This window comes from Poromitra crassiceps (assembly GCF_964638095.1).
Source record: "Poromitra crassiceps genome assembly, chromosome: 4".
Classification (NCBI taxonomy): Eukaryota; Metazoa; Chordata; class Actinopteri; order Beryciformes; family Melamphaidae; genus Poromitra; species Poromitra crassiceps.
Genome location: NC_139626.1, coordinates 16,521,365 through 16,533,562, shown reverse-complemented (window position 1 = coordinate 16,533,562; position 12,198 = coordinate 16,521,365).

The following is a 12,198-nucleotide window of genomic DNA, read 5'->3' as shown; positions in this document are numbered from 1 at the left end:
CTTTAAGTGTGGCAGATAAGACCTTTTACACTTTTACAATCTTTTGAAGTCCAGATAAAACGTCACTCCGTCAATTAATCTTTACATTAACCCAGTGGTTCTCAAATTTGTTCTGTCATGCCCCACTTTGTAGGAGGAAAAATGTTCCGCAGGCAACTAGGGGTGGGTGATATGGCAAAAATATCATATCACGATTTTTTAAGCCCGGATCACGATCCACGATCTTATCATGATTCTTTTTCATCTTGGTTTTTAAGACTATTTTGCAAGTTACTGAACAGTACCAGTACATCCAAACTAATTTCAGGGTTCGTATGGTCATGAGAAACCTGGAAAAGTAATGGAAATTTTAAATACAATTTGTTACGCTGAGTTTACAATAATTCATGTGCTAAGAAATCATGTTCACAAACATGCACATGCTCACTCTATCTATCTATCTATCTATCTCAGAGAGAGCTCTGTCTGACACACACACACACACACACACACACACACACACACACACACACACAGCATTGAGGTTAAGCAGTGAGAGAGGGGCAAACGGAGCAGAAACAAGCTCACCTGGGAATACGAGGCAGGATGACTGCAGATTAATAGCAATGCGTCCTCGCATTTAAAATAACTGCCCAAATCCGACTGAAGCAAATGAAACTCAAACTATAAAGCAGCCATAGATATGATTCAGACACTTTTTCCACTCTATCTGCCTGTCTGTCTCTCTACCCGCATGTTTGTTTAGTGTGTGTGTGTGTGTGTGTGTGTGTGTGTGTGTGTGTGTGTGTGTGTGTGTGTGTGTGTGTGTGTGTGTGTTGTAAAGGTTTCATTTGCGTTCGTGTGATTTTCATCGTTGTTTATTATAAGAGCATTGTATTGTCCCGGCTCCGTCCCCAAATTAATTTTCATCGTCCCTGACGCTATTTTTAACGTCCCCGGGATGACGGGAGGTCCTGTAAAGCCCTGGTTAAGTCTGTATAGCCTCTTCTAACAATGAACTGCGGATTATAACCGTAGAATCAGGTCCGACTATCCGCTGCAGTTACCCTGCTAGACATGACTCAATAAACCGCTTAATCACTTTCTAAACATGGGGAGAAGCTCCGGAAACATCGCCTGCTTTTCTTTTTGCCCCTGTCAAATAAATGTCTCTTCATTCTGACTGCACACTACACCGCCTCCGGAACAGATGCGGTACGGCTCCAGTACAGCTGCGAACAGACCTACACTCATGTAATCTGTCAGACGTATGCAGGATCCGACAAAAATAGAAAAGGTGCGTCATTTTTCCGGACCGCATGTATCGCCCATCTATTAACATGGGCGAGAGTCAATCCGGCAGTTTGACCAGATCCGCAATGCTGTGGTTAGGGATGGGTATCGAGCACCGGTATTATTTGGTACTGGTTCCTGATAGGTCGGTACCAGGAGTATTGATAACGTTCTGGACGTTCGGTGCTGCTATCGGTATTTTTTTCTTTTTTTTTAACCGTCCCTAATGATGACGAAGCGGCACCACCTTATATAAAAACTGTTGTCTGTCAATTTTTTTTATTTATTTATTTTTGCGATGCTCTGGTGGACCACCAGGTGGAGCCCTATGGACCAGTTTGAGTTTGGGAACCAATGTATATGAAACAATGTAATGTATAACATAAATCCTATTATAATCCAATATGACATACAAAAATATCATCCATCCAGGCTATGCGGCACCTTGTACAAAGTCTCCTCCTCGCTCTCCCCAGCCTAAGGCTCCATGTCGGCAAAGTATGCCGTACTTCTTCCTCTGAAGTTTCTTCAGCCACAGAGCTCCCATCAGGAAGTAGAGGAGTGCCATCCCCGTGACACCCCATGAGCATGTACAGGGCCCACTGCATCATGGAGCTGGCCAGGGTGCTGAACAGACCCCCATTGGTGTCCCGGGTAATGGGAGTAGAGCCTCCATGGCTGTACCGTGCAGGGGGATTAGAGACTCCTTGGCTGTCCCAAGCAGAGGGTGTAGACTCTTTTTGGCTGTCCCAGGCAGAGGCAGTGGTGCCTCCTTGGCTGTCCCGGGCAGAGGGAGTAGAGCCTCCATGGCTGTCCCGGGCAGGGGGAGTAGACCCTCCTTGGCTCTCCCAGTCAGAGGGACTAGAGCCTTCTTAGCTGTCCCATGCAGAGGGAGTAGAGACTCCTTGGCTATCCTGGGCAGGGGGAATGGTGCCTATGTGGCTGTCTCAGACAGGGGGAGTAGAGCCTACTTGTCTGTCCCAGGCAGAAGGAGTACAGCCTCCTTGGCTGTCCCAGGCAGAGGGAGTAGTAGAGCCTCCTTGGCTGTCCCAGGCAGAGGGTGTAGAGCCTCCTTGACTGTCCCAGGCAGAGGGAGTAGAGCCTCCTTGGCGGTCCCAGGCAGTAGAGCCAGGACGAGGGAGTAGAGCCTCCTTGACTGTCCCAGGCAGGGGGAGTGGTGCCTCCGTGGCTGTCCCGGGCAGGGGGAGTAGACCCTCCTTGTCTGTACCAGTCAGAGGGACTAGAGCCTCCTTGGTTGTCCCAGGCAAACGCCTACTGTAGTGTCAGTCCAGGGGGATTCTCTGAGCACCGCGCTTGTCTTTTCCTAAGGCCTTATGAATTCTCCTTCACATCTTTGTTCAACCCCATGATCTTTTCCATTGAGGTCTAGGAAAAGTGTTTTGGAATGGGCCTTTTTTTTTGGAGGGGGGACGAACGCACCCTCAGAGTCCTGCTGGGTTTCTCTGCTATCGGCTAGTTAATAGCAGCTAATTGCCTCCAGCTTTACCTCCCACGTTTCAATCAGTCTCTGATTAGACGGCTGGGATGAAAACCAGCAGGGCTCCAAGTCCTGAGGAGCAGGACTGACAACTGGAGATTTGACCCTGGAGGAGGGGGGGCAGAAAGAGGCATGGGATGTCGCCAGCATTCTCCTATGATTGGTTGGAGATTGCTGACATCAACAATCTCCTGAGATAACTCCGCCCACTTGACCTCTACTTTTTCAAACTCCCCAAATTTCTTTGTTTAATGGAAGTTTTTGTTTTTGTATGCATTCAAGACCACCAATTACATATTTACAACACATTCAGGGAATTGCCCTTGCCAGGGGCATTAATATTGTCTAACAGGAGTTCATAATGTGATGCTGATATTTGCGCGCATGCATGCACGCATGCACACAGACAGACAGACAGACAAACACACACACTACACACTACACACACTACTCAGTGGGATTTTGTGAAGTGTGGTGGGAATGTGCAGACAAATTCATACGGCATAGAGCAACTGTTATGTGACACACGCACACACACACACACACACACACACACACACACACACAGTTATGCGACACACACACACACACACGCACACACACACAGTTATGTGACACACACACTGTTATGTGACACACACACACACACACGTGCGCGCGGAGGGGCCCAAGGTAGCCATTAGGAATAATGGCCTCTAGCAAGCCGTTGCCATGGCAATAAGAGGAAGTAGGGAATAAAGACAATCTTCAGTAGAGCTGATGATGGGTGATGAAAATGCTTTATCTCTGTTGCTGCTTTGAGCTCCTTGCACACCGGGGGCGTTACCCCACACACACACACACACCCCCCCTTCTTTGTGCAATTATTCGCACGTCAATAATATTTTCCCAACGTACATAACTGTGCATACCACCGCTCGCTCGCTGATTGGCCTCGCCCGCCCTGCAGCTCGGCGAGCTGGCCCTCGCATACGTAGCTCGGCTGCTGCACGGCCTTGCCCACAGCTCGGCTGCTGCGTGCTGCCTGCCCTATTGGTGCGCGCGCAATGTCTCCCTCCCTCTCTCCCTCAGTCTCTCCTCTCTCTCCCTCTCCCTCAGTCTCTCTCCCTCTCCTCTCTCTCCCTCTCCCTCAGTCTCTCTCCCTCTCCCTCAGTCTCTCCCCTCTCTTTCTCCCTCTCCTCTCTCTCCCTCGCCCTCAGTCTCCCTCTTGTGTGAGTGTGTCACTGATTACATCATCAGTGATGTCACAATGATGTCACAATGCTATGTATGACATCACTGATGACATCATTACTGAAGTATAGCCTCAGCCTTAGGGCAATTAGCCTTAGGGCAATTAATCTGCCCTAATTAAAAAAATCTGGCTCTGTCAGGTCACCCGCACGGGTGCTCTTTACACCCCCTGAAAGTTTCAGCCCAATCGCACGTAAAACAGCATAGCTGTGGCCGGACACAGAACTTGAAACAAACAGTGGATAGATCCCACATACTAAATTTTATAGATGGATAGATAGATATTTGACCAATTTAAATTTTTATGACCTTCCTCTGGACTCAAATTAATAACAGTGTACACGCTGAGACAAAATTAAAAAAAGCATCACCCTCCCCTATTTTCCTCGAGTGACCCCTTCCATAAATAATGAACGGACCCTTATCTGTAATTATCAGCTGTCAGGTACAGTGCACTCAGTACACGGCAAAAAAAGAAAATAAATTACAGGCTAGACAGGCCACCGCAGTTAGCAGGCTATCCAGATTGAAAGGAGAGCAAAGAGCCCCTCCCCCCCCTCGAATTTCAGTCACCCAAAATTCTGTTTGGTTGAATACAGCCCTAATGTATAGTAAAAGAATGTCAAAGTTAGTGTGACGTGGCTCAGACTAGTTAACTGTCTCCTCATAAGGTGCGCTTGTTTAAAGTCGCCCGCGTGTCGTGTGAGTGGAGTTTGCATTTTTTCAATGAGTGAATTTGCCAAGTTTTGAATTGGAACAGGTCATTCAGTGTTTCCCCTACAGTATATACATTCTGGAGCGGTGCTGCACGGCTGCTGCTAGCCACAGCCCACAGGTGTTTTTTGTTGTGTGTTTTTTTGGTCGAGGCGTTGCGAGAAGAGGAGGAGAGAGGAGAGAGGAGAGGAGGAGCTTACGGTACATGTCCACATACACTGAGTCCCCACGCCGATACATGTGTCTCTCTCTGTGAGATATTTCGATGATAGTGGCAGCTCAGCTCACGCTAACGAGCAGAGATGCAGCTCATTAATTAATAAATGGCAACAAAGAAGCACAAATGCAGCAGGCAAATATATATGTATATATATATATATAAGCTTATACGGTATTTAAGGTGTCTTGGCAACATATCTTATATGAAATGCATTATTATACTTAATATGCTATTAATGATATTATTTAGGTCACACAATATTTAATATACTGTTAATTTATTTATTTATTTGGCATATTTCCAACCGGCCACTTTGGCCGTTGACGTTTTAATTTAATCGGGGGGGGGGGGGGGGCAGCAAGTTTTAAAGTGCTTTTGCATGTTGCCAAATTAATGAATCAATTGAATTGACTGTATTTCCTAATAGTCAGGACAGGCAGTGAGGCAGGGAGATGTGAGTGGAGGCCTCAGTACTGAAGGAGCCGCAGAACAGAGGCAGAGAGGAGAGCAGCAAAGTGCAGCTGCTGCAGCAGAAGCAGACATCATAATAACAGAACCAGATACAGCAGAAAGAGACAAAGTTTTGTTAAAGATTTATCATTTATGTTCAATAAAGGTGTATTTATTTATCTACATCTTGAGACATTTCCCCTGCTTATTACTGTGCTCAAAATGTACTCTATAATTGTGGAACATAACATTATCTTTAATATCACAATCCAATTGACTGATATTTCTTTCATGTTAACTGGTGTATTCAGAGCAGGAGAAAAGGAGCAAATTGAGGGTAAGAATGAAGAATGACAACACAACAGTTTATGTTAATATTCTCCAAATCTGACTTCAAACCCACACACATTTTCATCGGAGGCAGAATTTCCCCCCCGCTGCTACAACTTCATCCTAGGGGAGACACTGTCATTACAGTTAGAATAGGTTGAGGCGATGTCTCGTCATAGACGCTGGGTTAGCTGGCTCAGCCTGGCTGGGGGCGTGGTCAGGGTGGGGTAAATCCCCCGTTCTATCCATTCAGCAAAGTTAGAATTTAGCTGATAGCCCAGCCCAGGCAGACACGATCGGGGATTTAACCACCGCAGTAAACGCACATCTGAACAGATGTCTTGTGTTCTGCTCTAGAATCCCCAAACCTGTAGTTTAGAGCTGCAGCACCGTCCTTTGGTGAGTCAGCCCATTGAGATATGGGCGGTTTTACCCTACTCGCGCGCCAGCCGTTTAACATTTTGTGGGCGTTCCCACACATACCGACTGTCTCTATGCTATTCTGTTTGAATTTTCAATAATAAGTGACAGACCGATCCTATACATGAGCTTCCGTAGAACAACCTCCTCAGCACACACACACACACACACGCACGCACGCACGCACACACACGCGCACACACACACACACACACACACACACACACACACACACACACACCTCAATCCATAACAAACGAGGGACGCTTTCAATCTTCTCCAGCGCTCTCTCTCTCTGTCTCTTCTCTCTCTCTGTCTGTCTGTCTGTCTCTCTCTTTCTATCTCTGTCTGTCTCCTCTCTCTCTGTCTCTGTCTCTCTTCTGTCTCTCTGTCTGTCTCTCTCTTTCTCTCTGTCTCTCTGTATGTCTGTCTCTCTTCTCTCTCTCTCTGTCTCTGTCTGTTTGTCTTTCTCTCTCTGTCTCTGTCTGTCTCTCTCTCTCTGTCTCTCTCTGTCTGTCTCTTGGTGATGGAGCACAACATAGTATCACAATATCTGAGTCAATATATTGGAACGCACGAATGCCAAGTTCTGTATCACAATACTTTGATATAACTTGCCAGGTGCATGATGCAACATTTATGACAGTGTTGCTCAGTCTGTCTTCTTGACAGTTGTGCTGCAAGAAAAATGATTGAAGTGAGATGAACAGACTGGAAACTTTATCTTGTTAAATAAAACATGTTTACAAAGTTTTCCTTTGGGGACGTCATTTGCAGTGGAAAAAAGGTAATAAATGGCAATGTATCACAATGTTTTTTTTTCTTTTTACCTTTATTTATACAGGCGGAGTCTCGCTGGGAGCAATGTTCTCTTTTTCAGGAGTGCCCTGTTCACATTCACACACACATTCACACCTGGAAGCTGACCAGTACAACCACAGTCTGATCTGCTGGCCACTGATCAGCTCCACTGGAGCAGTTGGGGTTAAGGGCCTTGCTCAAGGGCACCTCAGTGGTGGTAATGAGGGCGAGGCAAGCACTGCCTTTTCACTTTCCCTAGCCAGATTTCTGGTCACAAGCTCGCTTCTCTAACCGTTGGGCCACCACTGCCCCAATATTGCAATGCTCAATATATTGCAATACGAGCCTATCCTGACTGAAGTATGGTGATATTATGGTATTGTGATTCCCACCTCTAGCAGATCCACAGTGCAAATAAAGTGATGCAGCATAACGGATCCTCTCATTTGAAACGAATGAGCTTCCACTGGAGAGAAACACTTTGGGAGTATTAGCTGGCGTGGCGGCGGCAGCTAGCGCTAGCGCTAACGCCACCTCCCTCTGATGGATGCTAGTCATTTCCTCACTGTCACACACACACGCTCCCCGAGGTGCTGCTGCCTGCAAACTCCCACACACTGTGTCAGTCGGTACACACACACACGCACACACACACACACACACACACACACACACACACACACACACACACACCACCATTAAAGTCATGTCTACTCATGCTATACTGCACAATCGTGAGCAGGCGTTCATGCTGTGGCAAGTCATTATGGGTGCCGATCGAGGCACTGCCAACCCATCAGCACAGCCCACAAAACCACCAGAGAAGAGAGAGACAATGATAAACACAGAGAGAGAGAGAGGTGGAGAGACAACGAGAAACACAGAGAGAGAGAGAGAGGTGGAGAGACAACGAGAAACACAGAGAGAGAGAGAGGTGGAGAGACGGGTTTGCTGCACTGCGCTGTTAAAGCCCCCCTCCACACTCAGTTTCTCTACCTGTAGAATGGTTGGTGTTCTATGAAAAGGTACATGAGTGCGCGCTGTATCAACACACGTCACCATTTTGTGCCAAAGAAGAAGAACCGAAGGCTAATAGTTTGTTCCACTACTGCAGCATAATGATGGAGACTGCAGCGCTGCTTGATAGCGCGCTGATGATACCTGTTATCACTCGTCAAGTTCTTCATAAGAGTTTGTTAAGCCTCGTTGCCTTTTGAGATTAACAGTATCATTAGGGGGAGAAGGGTAAGGCACCTCACCCTTCTCAGCGCCTTGCGGTCCGTGGTGGTACAGTTCCCGTACCAGGTGGTGAAACAGCCGGTCAGCAGGCTCTCAATGGTGCCTCTGTAGAAGTCCCTGAGGATTTTGGACCTCAGGCCAAATGTCTTTAGGCGTCTGAGTCCGTGTAGTCGCTGTTGGGCCTTTTTGACGACAGCGGCGGTGTGGCTGGCCCACGCCAGGGCCTGGTGGATGTTCACTGATGTTGAGAGCTTGGCTGCCAAAAAGCGACTGTCGTAAAACCAAAACACACTACAGTTTTAATTTTACATGACTATTTTGGGACTCGCCACGTGGAGGACAGCCCTCAGTGTCACTCGCCAAAACTTAAAATCGAGTCTCCATTGGTGCTTGGCGACTGTTCATTTCGGGCCCTGGTCACACATTGCTGCTGTCAGGGAGTGGCCAAGGCGCCCCTTGGTGGCTACAGTGGGTGTTGCAGTGTGCACTCTCCACTCACTCTCCCGCTCGTTTCGCCACAGAGCTGCCTTCCTTTAGCCTGATATCCAGCCCCAATGAAATCTTCATAAGGTTCTGGATGCAAGGCTATCTGCCACTGATTCTGCCACATATTTTTCAGCCCCAACTGATTGGCTGCTGTCTGTTGGCAATCATCAAACTCTTTGACCAATCACAGTAGCAAAGCAAGACAACTTCGACAATTCCGCGCCAAAGAACGTAAATGGATAAGAACTGAAGGCTAATAGTTTGTTCCACTGCAACATCATGGCAGGAGTGCTGTTGTCAAAAAAGCACAAGCTTCGCCTCTTGCCTTCAATACTCTTTGTCTGATACATCCGGTACCTACAGCAGCAACCGTTAACGTTAACTTTAGCTGCAACTTAGCCACAAGCAGCTCAACAACCGGCCAATGGATTTCAAAGCTGATGGGCTTACTGGAAAGAGCGTGACTCCAACTGGTTAACAAACGAAGGTTTTGGTCACTTACACTGGCGTTTTGAGCACGGCGAAGTGGTTACAGCAGCAGTAGTGGGTTTACAGTAGTTAACGTAGCTAGCTATTTAACCTCCAGGTGTGTTTTTGCCGCACTCTGTAATGCATCATCTGTAAGGATTTTGTTGGGTGAGCCGTAGAGGATGCTGCTGCAGTAGTCGAGTCTGGAGGTTATGAGGGCATGGATAAGGCTTTCAGCAGCGCAGAAGGGCAGGGAGGGGTGGAGGCTGGCAATGTTCCTGAGATGAAAGAAGCAGGTTTTCATCGCCTTATAACTGTGTTCTGTCTATTTTGCAAAGCTTACAATATGCTCAGGCAGCTGAATGGACACAACGGATTTGGCATTTTTCATTCAGTCCCGGCTTGCATCCCTTTGCTGTTGCCTAAAGCAGACTTGATTCAAGCTAATGGGTCCAAATGGCTTTTTAATAGCTCTGTAAAGAACAACCTGTTCTCTCCAATACAACTACACTGTACTGTATATATATAGAGAGAGAGAAGGTGAGAGGTTTCCATCCACCTGTTTTTATGCACATTCTCAATTTGTGCATTAAAAACCTGAGTAAAAAAAATCTAAATATTGCAAAAAAGGTTTTTAGGTTTTAAGGAGGTGGAAAGGTTTGTGTATCGATAAAAGGTTAATGCGACTTAGTGCAGTGGAAACAGCTTGAGTGAATCTTCCGCTGTCTGATTAACCAAACCCTCAGGTAACCAAATTCAAAACCCATGCAGCTATGTTGCCTTGCTTACTGTCAAAAGTTAACATTGCGACCATAAACCTACATCCCGACTATACGCCCACATGGCTACAATGAAGATTTCAGCTAAAAACAAGGGTGTAAATGACGCCTTTTCAAGTCAACTTAGTATCTCAGAGCTTGTGGAGACTCGGGGTGTATTCACACCTATCTCGTTTGGAGCAGTTGTTCCAAAACAGAGAGCGTTTTCCCCCTTGGTGCGGTTCGTTTGGGGGAGTGTGAACACAGCAATCGCACTCGGATGCGGGACAAAACAAGTGGACCGAGCTCGCCAAGAAAGGGTGGACTCGGTCCGATTCTAAACAAACTCTGGTGCGGTGAGAACATGATCCGACCTCGATCCGACATAACTGCAGGAAACAGTGCGCATTTTTGGATCAACCAGCTCCCGTAGTCATGCTGCGCTGTGCGTAATGGCCTGAAGAACGAGCAGTTTTATCGTTTAAAAACATCTTCATTCAGATCCTGTTTTGGCGACTTGTGAAACTAGCGTTTGCATGGATAAACTTTGGGGGATTTTTTCATCATCACATCAGCAGTTGGAACTCGACCAACTTACCTCTGGTCTCCATTAAATACATTAAAACAAGTCGTGGTAATCAGAGCCAGCCTTCTTTGTGATAAGATTGTCTGGTTCAATCAGACAATCAGACTGATTGCATGTCTTCCTCGAAATGTCCGTAGGCTATTATTAAATTATTTATTAATATTTTATTCCTGACAGGGACAGGTGTTCATATGCGTAATCCTCTGAAGTCTCCCTGATAGTAATAGCAGAAGTTGCGAGGGTCTTTGTTCTTCTATCTCCAAATTCCCGATAGCCTAAATAAATAAATAACTTTCTCCCTCTCTCTCTCTCTCCCGATCCCTCCCACTTTCTCTCTTTCCTCGCACGGCGCATGCCCGACGTAGCCTACAATGTAGGTCTAACAAAACACATTCTTATTTGGACCGTTTGATTTGTGGCTGTGAGGATGATTAACTCATTCATTAGAAAATGGCTCGGAGTCCCACGCTGCCTAAGCAGTGTAGCCTTATATGGGAAAGGCATATTGGAATTGCCATTATCTAGCCTGACAGAGGAGTTCAAGTGTGCTAAGGTTAGACTGGAAATGACTCTGACTCAGTCAAAGGATCCAGTGGTTAGGAGTGTAGCGCCCACAGTTAAAACAGGGAGGAAGTGGAACCCAAAGGAGGCAGTACAGCAAGCACAGTCAGCTCTTAGACACAGGGATATCATAGGTCAGGTGCAGCATGGGCGTGGAGGCTTAGGGTTGTGCATAGGGAAACCTGTGTGGAACAAGGCATCAGTAATAGAAAAGAGGAAGATGGTAGTTGAAGAAGTACATAGGCAAGAGGAGGCAGTAAGATGTACTAAGGCAGTGTCGCAGGCAAAGCAAGGACAGTGGGTGAACTGGGAGAGTGTAGAGAAGAGAAAGTTGAAGTGGAGAGAGTTGTGGAGCATGGAGGCCAGCAGAATTAGATTTATTCTAGGGGCTACTTATGATGTGCTGCCATCTCCCCAGAACTTAAATCAGTGGTTGGGCGAGGATGGTGCCTGCCCGTTGTGTTCTAGTGTATGTACATTGAGGCATATACTGTCAGGGTGTAAGGTCAGTCTCTCCCAGGGGCGATACACCTGGCGTCACAACCAGGTGTTGAAATGTTTGGCAGCTGCAGTTGAGGAAAAGCGGCTAGAAGTAAATTCTCTAGTTGCTAGCAAAGAGAATAGACAGATCAAATTTGTACGTGAGGGAGAAAAGATTAGACCAATTAAGGTCAGGCACAAGTTAGGGCAGCTAAGTGTAGGTGGAGCCTGGGAAATGAGGGTTGACTTGAATGAACAGCTAGTCATCCCAGCATATATAGTTAGCACCCGGCTACGTCCGGACTTGTTACTGTGGTCTGAGGTAGAGAAGAGAGTTTATTTTATCGAACTCACAGTCCCGTGGGAAGATCGAGTTGAGGAGGCTTATGAGCGCAAGAAAGCTAGGTATGCTGAAATGGCAGCAGAGGCAGAGCAGCGAGGTTGGAGGGCTCGAGTGCGGCCTGTAGAGGTGGGCTGCCGTGGTTTTGTGGCAAAGTCCGTTATTGCCTTACTAACTGAGTTGGGCATTCGGGGACGGAGCCTGAAACTTGCGGTTAGCAACATGTCTCAGGCAGCAGAACGAGCAAGTGAATGGCTGTGGATAAGGAGGAAACATGCTAGCTGGGGAGCTCGCTAAGGTCAGATTGATTGTTTGTTGTTGGTCATGATTAACGGTCCGCAT